The following is a 19,880-nucleotide window of genomic DNA, read 5'->3' as shown; positions in this document are numbered from 1 at the left end:
TTTGCTTTATTTACTATGTGTTGACCCTGTGCAGACATGGACGATTCCATGGAGCATTTTCATATGAAGGATGATAAATGAAAGAAGGAGCTGAAAATAAAGAATTCAGTAGTGTTTTCAGCCTTTACAGCCTGTAAACAAACTTATATTCATGCTTCCTGGATCTATGACAATGAACACCAACCAAACCTCTCCAGCTTCTTTGGTTAATTATCTTCTTGCAAGATTCTGGTGTAGAAGAAATAAGGCATAGAATTTAACAGGAGGTAGAATCTTTACACAGTTTGAAGGAGAGTTTCTGTATGATATGTTTTTTAAAACCTGCAGTAGATTTAAGCAGCAATAAACAACTTTATGTGCAATTTATCCAAACATATTTTTATTTGCAATAAAAGAGAGAGTAACCAACAAAAGAAAAATGGAACCATTACACATGAAAACAAGTATATGAAAATAATCTCTAAAGGATAAAAAAATGCTGATGCTTATGAAATATTTTTACATACTGGTCTTTTAAAAGGAATAAATATCTCCAAGTACCTCATGCCTTGCTGTGAGATGAAAGACATTTTTCTTAAGAAAGTCTCATTAGTTACTCTAATTTGTGTCTCAGACATATCTTTTAATTATGAAGCTATATAAATGATACATAAGAAGGGAGGTTATGCCCTGGCCATTTTTGTTAATTTATTTTCAAATTTAAAAAAGAAATGATAGTGGTACTGGGACAGAAGATGTGCAATACAATCAAAATGTCATGGTAACAAAAAAAGGAAATGTATATATTTTGTGCCTTAGACTGCTGGTGAACAAAAAATTATTTAACCATGATATCATGACAATTTTAATAATATAATGTAAAGAAGAGGTGTTCACCAGGTAATAAATGGTGTCTTTCAGAAAACTTTTCTTATCTACCGTATGACCAAGGGATAACATAGTTGCTTTTTGCAGCTGGATAATGGCCTAATTATTTGCATTTCCTTGATTTTATATAAAGGAATAATATTTTGACAAGTACATTTCCTGGATTTACAGCATTAGCAAAATAAAGTTTCTTACAGCAACAGCTTTATAGCTTTCTCATTAAAGGATATATGAAGTCAGAAGGGAGGTTAGTAACAACTTCACATTATCACTCTTTTTCCTTGCTTTTCTATTCAAGAATAAGCCTTTGAATAAGGACCTTCTTAAGACAAAATTGCTGTTGCCCCCTTAGAGAGCAATACCAATAATTTTTCTCCTAGTTGACCATTCACAATTGTACATAAATCCAAAGTAATGAAATGCCTTCCTATCATTTAAAGGAAGTTGGTTTGAGTGTATAAAGAAGATTGGAGTATTATATATGTGTATTTTAACTGGAATGTGGAACCTGAATACAGTTCTTGTATACTAAAGTAGCTTCAAGTAGATGTCTCAGCTCCTTTACTTCTCTTAAGTACCGAATTCTGAAAAAACCTATAGGTTTCCTTTATAAAGGAAGTTATTTTATGGAGCTTTCAGCACCTGTTGTGAAGAGTAGCTGGCAAGCTCATAAAATAATATTTATACAGCATGTAAATAGGCTGTGCAATTCACATATATGAGTATTAAGCTTATATGAATTGAAAAAATTACTGGAAAAACTCATGGAAGAAAATCTGTCACAAGGTGTTGAGTAGAGATATATTGCTCCCATCTCAGGACTTCATTGAGAAACTGTTGGAGTTGGAAGACTGTTTTAGGGAAGGATTTTCCATTTTTATTGCAGCTTCTCCATAACAACAGTTATTCGTTTTGGCTGTTGGAAGGATGCAATTTTGCAAACTGTGCTTTGTTTGCACAAACTAGAATTATTAACAGGTGGTCTAGATTCTCAGATGGTACAGAGGAACTTCAGACTATATAGATACTGCTATGGTTTCCATGCAATAGAGCTAAACTCAAAACGCATATATTTTGCAAAAGTTAGAACTCTGCTTAATAAGGATTTGACACTTTTATGCTGCAGACACATTAGTATTTGGTCTTCCTGAGCTGTCCTTGAAAATATTTGCTTACTAGTGGAAAGAAGTTTGGAGAAGTGTGTCCAAGCTGGGAATGTTCCATATTTTCTATTAAACTTTCAACTATGTCTTGAGGTATTGTGTTGTATGTCTTATTCATTCCTAGCTCCTCACTTCAAAATATTGGATTAAATGCTTGGTCAGAAAAACTTACATAGGACCAAGACTTCAAGACTTTCCTTCTATAAATTCTCATGACTAATAGCATCCACTAATTACAGCAGACACTCCTACACAACCAAAAGCCATGTCCCATAACAGTGGAATCACAGAATGATAGAATTGTTTGGATTGGAAAGGTCATCCAGTCCAACCCCCCTGCTATGAGAAGGGAAATTAGAGCAGGTTGCTCAGGGTCCTGTACAACCTGATCTTGAATGTTTCCAGGGATGTGGCATCTCTCTGGCCTGTTCTTTCCAGTGTTTCACCACTGTTATTGTAAAAACTCTCCTGTATCTAGTCTAAATCTACATTCTCTTAGTTTAAAACCATTACCCCATGACATATCACTGCAGATCCTGCTAAAAGGTTTGTCTTATTCCATCTTAGAGGCCACTGTTACATACTGCAACATGCTATATGGTTCCACCAGAGCCTTCTCTTCCCCAGGGTAAACAACCCAAACTCTCCCAGCCTGCCTTCATAGCAGAGGAAACAGCCTTCTGAGCATTTTAGTGGCCTTCTTTGGACCCTCTCCAACAGGTCCATGTCCTTCTGGTGTTGGGGGCCCCAGATATAGATGCAATACTCCAAATTGGGTGTCACTAGTGCAAAGGAAAGAGAGAAAGATCACTTTTCTTGATCTACTGGCTGTGTTTCCTGTGATGCAATTGGGGACATGGCTTTCTGGGCTGTGAATACATTACTGACTTACGTCAAGTGTTTCATCCACCAGCGCCTCAAGTCTTTCTTCTCAGGGCTACTTGCAATCCCTTTTTCCCCCAGCTAAGGGGTTGCTCTGACCCATGTGCTGGCCCTTCCAATTGGCCTTTTTGAGGTTCTCACTTGAGTTTGTCCAAGTTCGTCTGAGTGGCATCCCATCCTTCAGTTGTGTTAACCACACTTAGTATCATCTAGCATCCATATTTAGGAAGTCAAGCCAACATATTTCTCTGTTGTCCTCAGAAGATCTTTAAAACACTTCATCAACCTCAGATGATTTTAAAAGTAATAGGAGTGATCATCTTGTTACTTTTCAGAAAGTGCCATTTTGCATCATTGTTTTGAATAATATTTGAATTAAAATAACCAAAAAATTTCATTTGGTCTATTGAACTTCTTTCTTAAGGAGAAAATAGATTAAAAAGTAATAAAACTTCTAATTAATTAGTTATGCTATATTAATATTTTCAAAGTGGCAATATAGTAGCAAGGACAATCAATACCAGTGGAAGATTGAACTGTTCTCTCTTCAGACTAAAATGGGATTACCATTTAACAGGATTGCAGATATAACTCTGCTCCTCTTCTGATCTCAAGCTCTACTGAACCCTTATTCAGAGATGCAACAACTGAATGTAATGGAAGTGGGTTAAATAAATACTCAGAAAGTGACTCATCACTTAGTCCTTCATGGATAAACAGAGATTTTGCTTGTCTTAAATAACCTTGGAGCAAGATTACACTGCATATCAGGGTGATTGTGTTTGAATCTATATAATTATTAAAAAGATTGGTTTGGCCAGTATTTGGACAGATGGTGTTCACATCCCCAGTCCATGGTGTATTTGCAGGAGAGCTAAAGTTAAACTGCTTCTTTGCATTTACAATCACATTCTGCATTTTACTGACATCAGATTTAATTGAAAAAGCTTCAGCTTTTATCCTAGCTGATATTACTTTCCCTCTAAGATGGATACATTTTGCAATTAATTTTTCTCTGTGGACTGATTATGGTGTAAGTAATAATTAAACAAACTTTAACAGCTCCTTCCAATATGCAAAGGCAGAAATCACCAGTGGTAGACTCTGAACTGAGCATTTTCATTTGTATAGTTCTGTACAGAATATTTTAGTTTCTGCCGTGAGTTCTTTAGTGAACAAAAACATTTCCTGTGTGTTTTGGCACTATAAGTGGAAAAACTCTAGCATGAATTTTTTTTTTTTCAGAAGTTCTGTATAAGATTTTTTTTGCACAGGTTTTAGGAATCCGAAGGCAGGAATGTAGAATATGTGGAAAAACAGCTTTTGGTTTCTATGTTTTAAATGCATCCAAAAATTAATTCTGTTGAAGCCAATGGACAAATATCATCCCTTCATTTTTATGCACCAGAGGGGAAAGAATATTTCTCACTTTATACCATGTTTGAATTTTAAATGCATGCACAAAGAGACCTTCAATTTATCTAAGGGCAGTAGTGGCATGGAGCAAATAGAATGAAACAATTGCCTATGGTAGTCCAATTATAACTATCCCATATTAAGAAATGAACCTCTGCACACTAATGATATCTTTAGCTCTTCTTATTCCAAAATTATTCCAAGGAAGTAATTTTTCTACAGTACCACACTTGTGGGTTGACATGGTTAAATTGTGTGCATCAATATACCATGGTAAAATAAAAATTAGTTTGTATCGCTGCACCTTATGATGTTCTGTCTTTGAATATGTGCTATTTCTCTGGTGGAGAACTCAGAATTGTGGCACACTTTCAGGAAAATATTTGTGCTTATATCTAACTTTGAATCAGCAAATATTTGCATTGCTCTTGCATTTGAATTAAATTTGTGCTAAAAAGTGTGGCTGGCAGGAGTCCTACCAAACAGCATTTCAGAAGAAGTCATAACATATAAAGACCTTTATTTTCAGAATCTGAAACTGGACATAAAAAAAATAGAAGCTTAGGATATTACTTTTTATCCCTCAAAATATTATGCATTACAAATATAACAAATATATATATAACATATATTGCATAAGCAGAAATAATATATATTTAAAAATTCTTAGATATGCTGTCATATGCTTTTGGGTTCCCTTTAACTGTTAGTTCCCAATTATAGACAGGCAGACTCAAAATTCTGTAAATTTACCTTTATAGGATTCAAAATCGCTTTTCTTAAAGACCCTCATAATGCAATTAGTAAGGGCTAATCAGAAAAGGTTTTGAATAGTTCCTCAGCACTGTGCAATATCAATAGTCAGTGTCATGACAATGCACTGAGTGCCACAGACACAACCAGTGTTTAATTAGGAGGAAATCAAGGACTTGTTTTGGCTCTACTGTTTCTGCAGACTGGCAAATTCATCATTACAGTGAGACTGAATTTTATGGCTGACTTGAGAGTAAAATTGGTGAATGAATAGGCTGTCTCACATTTCACTTATCTTTTCAATCTAGGCCAAAAGAAGGAATTCCATTTCTTTTAATGAGCTTTCAGTCTTTGCTTTGCTATAAACATCTGCCCAATACCAAAGCGCATCACTTGGAGGTGGATCCTAGACCCTAAAATATCATAATTGTTCATTTTCTGTTCTCTGATTTATTTTGTCATGGAGAGGCAACCATTATGAATGTTCTGCTTTTATGATGCATCCAGACAGTTTTCTGAATTTATTGAATTTGATCACTCTTAACTGTATTACAACCCCCATCTTAACTATTATTGTGTTGACACTTACAATTTCATACTCCATAAAACATTTTACAGTGTAGCAATTTTGCACATTCTTATACTCTTCCTGTTATTAATATACACAAAATCATCAGTACACAGGGTGGAAGTACCTTTGGCATAGTTTCCATTCCCAAATTCAGAGTTCAAAATTTTATTTTTAGAGATTATTTTAAGCAAACTAGAGCTTCCAATTATGTATGAAAGGATGCATCAGATTTTTCAGTTTGTGGTGGCTTTAACACTTTGAAAATTCAAGTTACTAGTGTGGAACAAATAGGGGGAGTGACTGAAAAATTACTTAAGATCATAAAAGAGCTCCTTGATGACTGGGAGAGAAAACTAATTCTCAGTGCAAACATCATTCACTTTCTCACAGCCCTAACCACCTCACTCCTTGTTGACATTTTTCTGGCCATTTGATGAGAAAAAGATTGAGACCAAACACTTTTTCAGTAACCTTAATTTTTTCTCTTTCTCTTTAATCCTAATCTTAACTTTATAAACTATTTTTCAAAGGCAGCTACCTGCAAACACAACACAGACAGCTAGAAAATATATATTCTCTGAGCAGATGATCATCTGAAATCATTATGCTGCATTGCTTGATGGGGATCTTTTTTTTCCCACTCCCATAATTCTGGACTTATACCTTCCCAGTTCTCCCTTGAAAAAAAGCTTTTCCAACAACACATCTCTGCCAATTTTTAGCAAACCAAATAATACGGTTTAAGCAAATACTTCCAAAAACAACTTTTTATTTTTCAGTGGAACATTAAGAGCACTAATTGTCTGTTTCACTCTCCATGAGCCTCAACAGCCATCAGATATATATTTTATTAACACCCCATTAGCTTCAATTGTAAATTGTTTTCTTTTTTTTTTAGAAATTATGTGCTCTGAGTACTAAGTGAATTCAAATATCTACCATAGAACAAAATGTAATTATAGAGTGGGATTTGCAGTAGTCAACAAATTGCACTGCTCATTCCCTCTCACTTGCAACTTGTCTTGCTTTCAACCTTGATTAGAGACAACCCAATTCTATTTTCAATAACTCTGTAGGAACAGCAAGGTATAAAGGGCTGCCCGAGTCAGCACATCATGTAGTTAGGCTTACTCATATGTAGGCAGACAATGCTGATGTCAACTCTAAAGTGAACTGTGAGGTCAAATACCAAATTCAAAATTTGGGATTGGGGTTCAGGTCCACCCTGTGACCTAAGTGAAAATAAAATTTCAGGAAAACATTTCTGGCCTTTGGGTCATATGTTTAACTGAAGTGGATATCTGAGCTTAATTAAATTGCATGCTGACATGCAAAATTGAAAAAAAAAAATAAGATGATGATGATGATGCTATTATTACTATTATTACTATTGTTAATATTATTACTATTGCTATTAATATTTAATGACTGACCTTTGTGAACTTCATGATGATCTGAGGTTTACCCACTTTGGATTGATACTTTCATAGTCAGAGATTCTTATGCATGGCAGCTCCAAAATCCACTAAGTATTTTTATTCTTGATTGGGTAGTTTCAGGAAATTTGCAAAGTGATTGGATTAAAAAAAAAAAAAAAGGTTATTTACAGACTTTTTCTCAGGACAAAATTGATTACTAGCCAAAGAATATTCACATGGAATCAAAGTAATTTTGTTCATATGGTTTATATTTTATATTATTTAAAAGTTGCAGATTTCGTAAGGCAAGGATCTTTTGAATCTCACTAACTCACTTAGAGCATCTCTTCTCCATACAGAGAATAAGATTGCACAGAGATTGGACACCTGAAAGCCTGAAAAAGAGTAAGAGGAGAAAAGCAAAGAACAGATCATACTAAAGTCCAAGTCTCCGTGTTTCTTAGGTATCCAGTATTCCATTCCATTTCTGTAGAACACCTTGGCATTCTTTAGCCAAATTTTGAAGAAAATATATTCCTATCAAAGTCGTCGAGGAAAGAAAAAATTAAAAAAAAAGAACAAAATACATTCCTCTATCTTTTGGGGGCTCCTTTTTTTGTATCTTCATTTGGTGACTTTGAGAAATTTATTTGGCCAATCAATGAAAATCCAGCAAGAAATAAACACCCAAACCTGGTTTTGGACTAAAGAAACCTCAGGTTATTGTAGTTTGTTCCTTTTCCCAGCAGATTACAAAGGCTATACACATTAGTGATGACTGGTATATCCATGGATTTAATTAGTTTTTATTTTCTGTTTTGAGCTAGTGTTTTCTGATTTTGTCTAACACCCACAAGTTTTCAGTCTCTTTTTATCTCCATTTCTTTTACACAAAATGGCAATAAGAGTGATGCATGATATATACAGCATGTGGGTATTTGCTGCACATATGCTGTTCTGGAGGAACTTGTAAATCTTTCAGTTAGTTTCCTTCAGCAAGTAGTAAGAATTTGAAAATATGGATTGTTTTAATGGCAAAAGAAAAAAAAAAGTTAGACTTCCTAGAGAGTTTAGTGTTTCCTGGAATTACGTTATTTCCACCTGACTTGCTATTTTCTCCTAATAAGCTCCTTCACAGTCCTTTACTGAGTCTGGTCTTTGGAAGGCCACTATGGTGTGAGACATTTTTCCACTGTGATTTTCCAGACAGTGTCCTTGAGAAGTGTGTAGCCAACTTAGCAAGGAAGAGAAACATGTTGTCAAAATTTTTATACTTAGTGCTCAGCTCCTAAATAGGATTTATTTTTGTGTGCATGTGGTGGCTGAAATAACTTGAAGTTTGTTTTCTAGGTGTGGTATCTATTAATTTGAATGCAAGTGTACCTAGATGCAGCCTGGAGGTGAAAAACTTTTCTGGCTTAGCATGGGTTTGCTTATTGACCAGAAACCAACAAAAGTAAATGTCTCTGTCAGCCCATCAATTTTATTCCCAAGAGGTTTCATTTATTTTAGCTTGGTAATAGGGGAAGAGCATGAGCATGCACACTTTACAGAAAGTGCATGCTTTCCCTTACCCCAGATACTTTGCATGAAATATTTCCTTTATCTAGGGAAAGTCTATTTTTTGGTAATATTTCCATCTCCAGATACTTCATCTATTATTCCAAAGCTTCATAACACACGTAATATACCAAATAGCTGTACTGGTACAATCTCAGTACGCACTTAAGAATAATACACAATGCACACTCGAGCGCCTCCATTGAATTTTTATGTATTATTTGTATATGGATTTCCAGTGTAGCAAATTCAAGCCTGAAGCACATTTCTATTGTTGATTGCAAGCATATTCTGTAAGTGGAAAAAAATAATTCAAAATAAAATGTTGTAGCTTTCTCATTACTGAAACCCAAAACATCCTTGGGTCAAAGACAAATCTTGGATGTGTTTGCACCACTAACAATTGCTCTTTAGCACCAGAAGCAGTTGAACATATTGAATTTATAGTGCAACATTCACACTGTCTGCCTTCTCATCCTAGACTCTTGTAATTTAAGGGGAAGTCATTATTCTCCAGTGAGTCCTCTGTCAGAGCATTGTGAAAGCTTTCACAGGCATCATTTAAACAGGGCATCCATCACACCCCGTCAGGCTCCTTAGCCTGGCGAGGATTTTTACACTGTTGTGCCTAGGATGTAAACAAAGATAATGCATTTGATTTTTTTCTATTGATCCTCTTTGCTGTGAGAGCAGCCTTCCAAAGAGGGCCTTCCAAATCTGAGCAGCCTGCCAGAGCACTTACTTCTGCATCTGTCAGGCAAGGGAGTCTCTTTCTATACTTTCTATCTGATTGCTAACATTTTTTTTTGTGCATGTGTCTGACTCTCTGGTGATTAATGGTAGGTCAGGATTAGGCAGTAACCTGATATTACTCAGCTCAAATATAGGAGAAAAGTTCTCTGGCTGGCGTGACTGTCACAGTCACAGGAGTCTCCCTGAAAGGTCATTTATAACATTTATCCAAGTGAGGATGGAGTGATCTGGAAATTGTTAGCTTCATGAATCCTATGCTTTGACTTTTAATGTGAAATTCTATGAACAAAGGCGGTCAAAATTTTCCCCACCATATCAGACAGGTCATATGAGCACAGTTTAGTGAGCAGTAAATACATTTGTTTCCTTTGGAGATGAGTTCTCTTGGGTTTTTTTTTCATTGCTCTTGCAATGGCAATAGGAGTAGAAAAATTTGAGCTGAAACCTCAGCAACTTGTAACTCAAACATACTGCACATCATTTCAAATTCATGGTAGTCAACAAATAAAGCCTGCTGAAATATTCTGAGTTTGTATGGCTGTGAAATCAAATGAGAACTACATATTTATACACTGAAGTACAAGCACTGTTGTGGTATGGGGTGATGTTTTGACCACATATATATGTTTAGTGCTATTTTTTTTACTTACCATGTTGGTCCAGTCCCTTAGCTGATATAAGTCAGTGCAGTTGCACTCATGTCACTGAAGCTAGACTGACTTACCATTCTTGAAAATATTTTCTATTATCACATTAACACAAGTTTCCTAATTGAGTGTATTTAATGTATTTTCATGCATTTAATATATTTTAATATATATTCTTACGATGTAAAGATGCTGATGTTCACTACCTTTCAACTTTGGAAAAAAAAATTAAGTAAATATCTGAGATAAACATATTATATTTGCAGTGCTGTTCTTCTTTCCCCTTCAGGTAGTGTTATTATAATAATTAGATGGGGGTAAAACCAGGGAAGCTTTTGGGAAAAATTTAGTGGGGAAAATGCAAAGCTTCTCTAGTAACTCAGATGCTATGCAGAACAATGTTAGGACACACAGGGAGAGGTTTTGTTTTCCGGCATATCAGTGTATCTGAAGGGCAAAAATTTATTTTTGCAGATGTATAGAACATAGTAGCTCTAGAAATCTTTAGCAGATTCAGTGTGGGATATCATATGAAATGACTAGGAAAACCAGTCTGGTGTTTCCTCACTCAAAGTTCCTTAGTTTTGTAATTCTGCATGTAGTGAGCAGAGAAAAAGAGATGTAGATTTTGCCATCCCTAGGTCCCACTAGTAAACACTCACAGATAATAATTTTGATAGTCGTGAATGTCTTACTGATATCAAATTTTACAGCCAAGGTTTCAAAACTAGCACCAAACATATTCTTAACCTGTTGTAATTGTTCTTGAATTTCCTACAGTTTATCTACATGCAACATCAAAACATCACAAATACACAAAATGTGGTATGATCAAGGGAAAAAAGCTTTGCATAAAATTCAGAAAACACATAGTTTATGTCCTTCCACCTTCATTGCCCTCAAATGTTCAGTCTTGCAATATGTAGCTTCTCATGATTTCTTAGATTTTAGCAGCATTTCAATGGGATTTTAATGTAAAAAATGGACGTAGAAGAGGCTTTACATCTCCTTTGCACATCACATTAATCTGGCCCCAGTGGAGATTAAAACTTAACACCCTCAGTGTAGGACATAGTTTGTTGTTGAGAATCTATGATAAATGCTGAGGATATATTATGGTATCAACAAGAAAAACCATTTGTAGCTGTTAGCAAGCTAGAAGCACTGTATTGTATATGCATTTTTATAGGAAGAATGCCACAGCACATAGATAGGAATCCATTATCCTGCTCTTGTTAATGTTCTGAGTGGGAGTAAGGAACAACAGAAATGTTTCTTTTGCTACAGAAATCCTTTGAAAAAATCTACAGCAAGGATTCTCTCAGTATAGACATAACAACTCACAGCAAGAATGAAAACAAAGTGAAAAAGTAGCAGAATATCTCATGGGTTAGAGAAATAGAGAAATATAAAATATAAAAATTTAAAAAAGAGAATGAATGTTAAAGCATCCTACTGAGCTTCCTGTGAGTTGCAGTCAGGGTGTCTCACCCTACCCTCTGCAGGCCTTATTCTCAGATGGTATGTAGGCAATGACACGCTGCCTTCCATTCCACTATTGACAGCTGAACATTCTGTGTGGGAGTTTCTGGCCCTGGAGCTTCCTGAGAGGTTGTTTTAGTATAGAAGATATGAAAAAGAGCACCTGAAGCACAACACAGAGGCATTCCAGCCCCTCCATCCAGTGAGTCGGCTTCATTGCGGGCCCAACTTACATACCTTTGTGGAGATGCATTGCATGGGGAATCAACTTTTTGGAACTGCCTGTATGTCTGCAGGGCTGCGATCTTATTGGCATCACAGATATGTCTTGGAATAGTGCCTATGACTGGAGTTTTGGAATGGAAAGATGCAGATTCTTTAGGAAGAGCAGGAAGGGAAGATGAGGGAGAAGAGGGGGTGACACTCTATGTCAGAGACCAGCTGTGATGCATGGAGTTCTTTCATGTATCTTTTGGATGATGAGCCAATTGAGAGTTTATAGGTCAGGATCGTAGGGAGAGCAGGGATAGGCTGTATTACAGTGAGGGTCTGCTACAGGCTGCCTGACCAGGAGGAATCAGCAGATGACTCCTTCTATAGAGAGAGGAGCAGACTGCTATTCACAAGTTCTTCTCCTCGCGGGGGACTTCAGCCAACTCAATATCTGCTGGAGGGACAACACAGGGCACAAGCAAACCACAAAAATCCTAGAATGTGTTGATGATGACTCCCTTCTCCAAATGATAGAGAACCCAATGATGAGAGGTTCTATGCTGTATGTCCTTGTTCTGACCAACAAGGAGGCTCTGGTGGGGAATGTGGAGCTCAAGGACAGCCTGGGCTGTAGTGGTCAGGAAATGGTGGAGTTTAAAACACTTATGGCAGTGAGGAGAGCAGAATTTAACCTCTTCAGAGATCTACATGGGATAAAGCCCTGGATGGAAAGTGCCAGAGAGATCTGGTTAATGTTCAAGGATAGCCTCCTCCTAGCTCAGGAGCAATGCCTACCAGCAAAGAAGAAGCATTCAAATTTAATGATTCTTTTCTATGATTGTAATGCCTGTTGATGCTAAGTCTAAAAATTCATCCAGGATTGTTCCACAAGAATTGGAGCATCAGCTTGAGTTGCTTACATGGCAAACTTTCACCACTCGACTAACTTTGTATAGTTAATGGGTATGGATAGATACCTTCAGCAAGCAATTATTATCCTAACAGATTTCATTGCCCTCTAGAGTAACTTGTTTTTATCAACTGCTTATGAATGAAATCTATAGCCATTAACCTCCTTACATGTGTGACTTAAAGCTAAATAGATTGAATCTGTGCAAGCAAAAACTTTTGGCACTTTTAGGTACTGACTTTGCATAAATTAGATCAAGGTACATATGTCCTCTTAGACTTGGGACCAATGTGGCAGCTCTGAAAGTCAGCTCCTTTTCCAACTGAAAGAGGTCAGCAAAAATAATTTAGATTTGTTTCTAAATAGAAAGAAAACAGTTTGCATTAATACAGGTGAGCCATATTTTTGTCTATATCTGCATTTTCACAGTGTTAAATTCTGAATCCAAAGGAATTTGGGATAAAAAAAAGCAGTGAAATAGATATTTGAATAAAATATCATTAAAACCAAGGGACGCTGAATTGGAACTTCAGAGAACGCTGAATCAAAAGCTACAGTGGCTACAGTGGCAGCTTGTAATTGACTTGAGATTGAATCTGCTTTGCTTCACCACCTGATGACCAAGCCAGACAGTCAAGATGGCTCCTCAGGAAGGTGCAAATAAATAAGAGCTCCTTTGTCCATGCTGTAAATGATCTACAGTGCAAGAATTATATGCTTATGTATTTCTGGGTCTGCATTAATAAGCCCTGCTTCCCCAGAGGATTCTAAGCAGCTTTAAGTCGAAACAATTTTTAAAATACAAAAGATAATACTGGGTGTGATGTCTGTGGAACTAAGAGTTGATCTGGGATCTTCACCCTGGAGAAAGAATGGGAAATAATTTTTTTAACCTGGCAAAGAGTGTAACTTGATTTATTTTAAATTTTATGGGAAGTACTCATATAAAATATTTTGTTTACAGTTCTACCCCATAAGGAGCAAGGTGATGAGATGTATGTTATCTCCAAACATTCATAAAGAAGTTATTATTATCCAGCAGTAAAAGGCTCAAACATGACCAGCATTGAAATGCATCTATTAACAGTCGTATATCGTACTTACTGCATTGTTCCTCCCTTGCCATAGGCATCAGTAAATAAATTCAGAAATTGGAGGTGGAAAAGATGTACTGCATGTTCAGGGATGGCTTAAGTTGATCTGGTGTGAAAGAGGATGAATAAATAGATTCTGTTCTTAAAAAATGGTTTGATAGGGAAGAAGATATAAGATCCACTTCCTCCTCACCATAAAAGTTAATCACATGTACAACACAAGCAGATACTTACAGATTTTTGTTGCCTCTAAACTTGTGGGCAGCATCACTGGTTCAGCCTTAATGATCAATGAAGACTTCTGCTGTAAAAGTTAATATGTATATGGGTAAAAAGTCAGAGGGCCTGGGGATTTAGCTGCTTTTGCTAAAAGGAAGCAAGCAAATCTTAATGCTGAAGCGGTGACCTATAACATTTTATGCCATAGTATAGGACACTTGACATGCTGCAGCCATCCAGAGCTAGGAAGGAGCTACATACTCCCATTTAGTGGCATGGTACAAAACTTATCTTTAATAAGGAACCTTTCATATGTATTAATACTTTTTTTCCTTTGGGAATAATGCTGGAAGTACTTTAATAAAGGCTTGGGAAAGTACAAGCAAGTGCAATTAAGGGAGGCAGAGGCAGCTGAGAAGTTGAATAGCACAGTATCTTTCCTCTAGCAGAAAATAGGTGGTGATGAGTACTCTGGAAAGGGGAGCAGGAGGAAAATGCATTCACCATGTGAGGTTACCCAGTTCTTCACAGCTGGCAGAAAATTTGAGGGTTAGCTCAGCAGTGGAATTCCAGGGGGGCAATAGAGCAAAGAGAAATAAGTAACTGAACCCTGAGGAACAGCAACATAATTATTGGATCATAGTAGGGTTAAAGGAAAGCCTAAAATCTACCCATAGCTGTATCCATGTGACACAACTGGATAAACTGTGCAATGTCCTTTGCATAAAGAAATAACATTTTCACTAAATCTCTCTGCAGCCATTTCAAAGCATGGAGTACATGAGTACTGTCTGTCTAATATTCAATGAGACAAAGTTTCTCTGCCGCTCAATATATTCTTGTCCGGAACAGCTGAATGTCTGAGCACAGGGAAGAATGAAAAAGAATAAAAAAAAGGTGGAGGACTACCCTGAGTAGGATTTATACATGCAGATATGGATGTCTAAACCTAAGCTGCTTGTCTAGAAAATCTTTATAGTCATTAGAGAGAATTAGGCACCTTGGAGATATGACTCAGCTCTTTCTAAGGTAAATGTAAAAAATAGCTTGAATGAACAATGCTCCACAAAATCCTCTGTCCTCCCACTGCCAATAAAAAGAATCTAGGGAAATAAATTTATGAAGACAAACATAGACATCTGTAGACATCTGAGTATGTGACATACTGATTCTTGCTCAAGCCTTAATGAATCAAAGACACAGATAAGACCAGAGTCCAACTTTCCATCCAATGATCCTCCCAGCTGGCATAATTTTCATTTAGACTTCCGTTAAAGATTATTATTCTAGGTAATCTAAAGTAAGTAGAGAGGCAAAAAAAGTTTAAAAAATTATTTTAGATTGATGGACATGTAAAGGAAATTCAATTGAGATTTTTTCATTTATATTTTTATCAGTCTATGTTATTACTGGAACATTTTGCTCTATGAAACTTGGAAAATGGATTTTCTTTCTGACAAAGATGGAATATTTTCTAGGCTTTGGTACAAAATGCATTGACCTCTGAATAATGGTGTTTGTATTCATGTAACTCTGATTAATCTGGAAAAAGAAATCGAGAATAAAATTCATTTTTCTACAAACAGAAATCCTTTCCAACACTTCAATACATTTCAGTACTGATTTAATTTATACTAATAAGGAGCCTATTTACTGCTTACAGAAATTAGCAAAGGCTTCCTGGGCCCTTCATTGTAATTTGGATCCACTCTGTGTCCAATTCATCTTCTGTTAAACCAATTGGAATGAATAGTTTTGAGTGAGAATTGTATCAGACATAGAAGAGGAAGAATTAACAGCTGTGCCATTATGTGCATTATTCTTCTGACATATCTTCTGGTGGTTCAATTAAACTCATATTAATCTTGTGAAATATGATGAACTATGTTTTATAGTCAAGATGTGCAACCTCCCTGAAAGATTCTGTTACATTTAATCCTTGAAATCTGGGACCGAGAACTGCAGTTCTTCAACTCCCCAGAATAAGAAATACATGGTCCTGAACAGATGAAGTAATATTTTGATAAGAATGGAGAGGAGAATGAGGTTAATTCCAAAAACATTCTGAATGCTCATTTTTCCTTTATCCTAAATTTGTCACTTAGTAACAAACTCATTACCAGGGATGCAGTACAAGTTTCTGGAGAAACTTCAAGTTCCTGATTAGAAGCAGCAGCTCTACTGATGCCAGTAGCTCTTAATTATTTGCTGCCAATTCAACCTTGAAATATACACAAGGGAGGTAGCCAAAGTGTGTTCTTTAGGTTTTGTGACTTCTGTTGCAACAAGAGAGGGATTGTAATTAAGGTCCTGTGGGTTATTTCTTTCTTTTCTTTTTTTTCCTGATTTATATTGATATTGGCCAAATCAAAAAAGTTAGATAAAAACACATAGTAGGTCAGTCTTGAAAGGTCATTGTGTAAGTACTTGTGAAAATACTTCTTTCCACTCTAAAGTAGAGATCTGGGACATAAATTTTGATAATATTAAGGAAAAGAAATTAATTATTTGACAGCATTGCTGCATATTCTCAAAGGGGAATACTTCAGATGTCCCACTGCAGACGTATATGGCTGTGCCATGCGTAGTTCTCTGCTCTTGCTTTGCCTCTACCCTTATTTGCTCTTCATTCAATCATGCAATGACAGGTCCAAGCTCCTCTTGGTGTCTGGAGAGCTACGTTTTATCTCCAGGTCAGTACCAACTATGGAGGTCTTTTAGCTCTGAGAATTCCAGACATACTTCTAAAGCCCTTTCTGCTTTCAGAGAAAAGGCTGTGACATATTTATGTCTCAGAAAACACTTTAAATATCAGTTCTTTAGTGACAAATAAATTTTCTGCCTGGAAGCCTTTAAACAGAGTGTCATAACTCCTCTGGCTTGAAGTGCACTTGAACTTCATTCAGCACTTAAAAAATACCTTAAAAGTGTTCTGTGGTCTCTCTGCTTATTTGTTGCCAGGGTATGTTGAAATTATACAAATACCTAGTGGGCAATTTGTTCATTGTGCCAATGCTCCTAGACTCTTTTCTAGGAAGAAGAAGGTGTAGGGCCTTCACAGTGAGGAGGATTTGGATGTAGAGCTCCAAAGAGAGTTGCCTAATAATGAGATTTTACTTTAGAGAATCTTTATAACATTCTGCATTGCAGAATTACAGCTAGGAGTGAGATACACTGGGATACATAAAGGCGAGAGATAACTCCAGTCTTGGAGTCAGAATGATTCTTTATGTAGAAACCAAACTGTTCTGCTTCTGGCTTAGTTTCCTTCAGATTCAACCTTATGAATAATAAAGATGCATAGAGATTTGCTAATGAACAGTGTGCAAAATGCTTTGAAACGCCTCATGTGTTCCCTCCTTAGGATTTTCCATGGGATGTTGGAAGGTTCAGGCCAGACTCCCCTTGTTCCAGAGGTGGAATGGCTAGACTGCCACAAAAACTTCAAATTGATGCACTTAGATGACCTACAGTACTGCTGGAGAGAGGAATTCTGGAATTCAGCCTTTAGGGGTGCTATGAAATCTGCCAGCAGAGGGACTAAGCTTAAAATATGGTTCAAGAACAATCTGAGGGCAAAACCTAGGGTGGTAATTATCAAGTATTTAGACAGACTGCCAGATCCCACTCTGCAACTGAGGCTCCAAACTAGTCCTTCTAATTCTTTAGATCCTCTGCAGAGAAAATGGAGGACTGTTCCTTGCTTAAGTCAGTTCTGCAAGTGCAATTCAATATCACAGCAGGAAAGATGCTCTGCTGCTGCAGCATGAGGGGTCAGCTAAGGTCCAGGAAATGTTGTTCTATCAATACCAACAAACTGCAGTGGTTGGTAGGTAATTTTTAGGTTTGTAATTCAGATCCCAGCTGGAACTTCATAACCCAAATTTATTGGAACTCAGAGCATACTGCAAAGACAATCTTTTCCTCCCCTCATCTTTTCTTGAGGAAGCAGGGAAGCAGAGATAAGTGTATTTATGGCAAGCCCTTTGCTTATGTTGTGATTTATGGGATAAGTATTTGGACCCCAATAGTTGTCAATAGCTCTATTTTGGAGATTCAAAATATTCAAGGATATTCAGAACATTCCAGAATATTCAGAATATTCAGAGGATATTAAAAAATCTAAGATGAGTTAAAATTTGGGTGACAGGTCTTATTCAAATGCATAGTGAGAATTAACCTGTTCTTGCAGGAGTATACTCTTTATTGAAAAAAGGGAAACTGAGGCAGGAAATAATTTTTTTTTTTTTTCTACCTTGGATAGAGCCAGGAGTAGCTCTCAGTGTGCCTAAACCAACCTAAAGATATTATTTAATATAATGCAATGCCTCCATACCTTGATAAAAATAATTCTGTTATAAAATGCGGGCAGGTGTGAATATAATATGTCAACAGAGTGCAAAGGGCATCCAATTTCTCAACTGATTGCTTAAATTAGTTTAAAGTGTTGTTTCAACACACACACGAAAAACCCCAAAGCAAAATGTTTCATTTAAAGGGTGGAAAAATGTCTTTTTTTTCTACAGCTACCCATTTTCACCAATAGTCAGTAGACAGGAGTGCAAGTAGACAACAACTGACAAAGAAATGTCAGCACACAGCAGATCAGAGCCATAATGCTCTATGTGTATATGTATATATACAACTATATGTGTATACTTAAGCTGTTTTGCATGGGCTTAGGTTTGAGTCTGTTGGTGTTTGTCCTGTTCAGTTTCTTTTGCTTTGATGCTGAAAGACCATGAAGGGATTAACTGGCTTTCTTGTCCCTGCCTCTTCCCATAAGCTTCTGATAGTCCAGAAAAGAAGGTGAAAATAGAGTGAAAAAGCCTTAACACAAGTGCTAAGTGAGTTCCTTTGAGGGTAAGCAGTTAATTAGATTAAGTAGTTCAACTCTGAAATTTGTATGAGAATATATACATAAAAAGTCACAGAGTTCTATAATCTCTAAAATGCAAATGGCCAGAAGCTGAGCTTTACAGTATCATTACCACTGTCATCCTCACTAACTTTCATGTTTTCTTTTAATGGGAAGATCTGTCTCTTTCTGTCAGTCAGGATCTGTCAGCGCTATTTTATTATTCAGAAACTTCTTTTACAGTGTGAACTGCTTTTTACCAACCTCAGTTACTTAATGTAATTGTACTATAGCAGTGATGCAATGCTTGAAGAGGGATGGTGTGGATGACTTATTTTTTCTGCTATCTAGTCTAGTTTGCACTGAGAGTTTAATAAAGTTGGACCATAGCATTGCTTAATTTCTGTTTGCACATTAAAAACCCAGAAAGAAAGTGTGTGAGGAGACAGAAAAAGTAGGGAAAGTCATAAATCTGGAAGACATGTAGGAAAACAAGGAAAATCAGAAAGGGGGAGAGAACTTGGGGATATACTTATCCCTATACAAAGTATAATTTATTAAACACTGTCCTTTGTGTTTATTAGAGACAGAGATGAAAAACATATCAAAATACTCAAATGTATTTTTAGTTGATCCCAAATAATTTTGTTTCAAGTTTGAATCATCAAAACACAGAGATTCTGTGGGGTTTTTTTATGCTCTTTGCATCATTTAGAGTAAATGCATTCAGTCTAAAAACAAACTTTTCCCTTAAAAAAATTTAAGACATTCAAGTGACTCATTTGAAAAATTTCACATTGCATCACTAAAATTTGTGATTTGTGACAAGTCCTATTCAATCTTAAACTGAACTTTTGGAGGATGACAATACAGGAGACTTTTTTTTTTTTTTTTTTTTTTGCTTTTATAGCATGACTTATTCTAGTCCCTGTTCAGGGATTTATAAAATGCTCCCTACTGGAAATCAGAGATCAAGGGGAAAATAGTTTTCAAAAGACTACTATTTCCTCAGCAGTGAAGTGTGCATCATGAGATGCCTGAAGCTTTGATGATATTCTCCAATGCAGTGACTGC

The sequence above is a fragment of the Lonchura striata genome, chromosome 2, assembly GCF_046129695.1.
Source record: "Lonchura striata isolate bLonStr1 chromosome 2, bLonStr1.mat, whole genome shotgun sequence".
Classification (NCBI taxonomy): domain Eukaryota; kingdom Metazoa; phylum Chordata; class Aves; order Passeriformes; family Estrildidae; genus Lonchura; species Lonchura striata.
This window is presented reverse-complemented; position numbering follows the sequence as displayed.